This window comes from Callorhinus ursinus, unplaced genomic scaffold (assembly GCF_003265705.2).
Source record: "Callorhinus ursinus isolate GAN/ISIS: 27379988/994484 unplaced genomic scaffold, GSC_fseal_2.0 scaffold57, whole genome shotgun sequence".
Lineage (NCBI taxonomy): Eukaryota > Metazoa > Chordata > Mammalia > Carnivora > Otariidae > Callorhinus > Callorhinus ursinus.
This window is the reverse complement of record NW_027397119.1, coordinates 8703656-8704111: the sequence shown is the minus strand read 5'-3', so window position 1 is coordinate 8704111 and position 456 is coordinate 8703656.

Here is a 456-nt window from a genome sequence, read left to right as displayed (position 1 = left end):
TGGAAGACTTTGAAAAGAACATGAGCAAAGTCAGACAGACCGCTCTCTGGACATGACTGAGGCAGGAAAGGAGAGCAAGATAATGAAATAATCCAGAATTTCAATACTTTTGAATGTTCTTCATGATACTGACTTGTGACAATGGGATCCCTGGGGAAGCCCGGGACTCGCGATGTTTGTGTAATTTATTTAATTTAAACAGCATTCTCCTTTTGTTCATTTTGGTAATAAAGTGGTTTTGAAATGTGAACAAATGCATGTGGTTGGGTGGTTTTACAGCAAGGTAAAGCAAGTCACCTCGAGAATAAGCTGGCCTTGCTTTGCACTGTCCTAGAGGGAAACAAGGAGCTAAGAGCCATTCACCAATACGGTGGAAGATTTCAAGATACTTCTCTCACTGTTGATAAATCATATGGATAAAAGAAAATAGTGTGGTATGAAAGAGTTAAACAACAA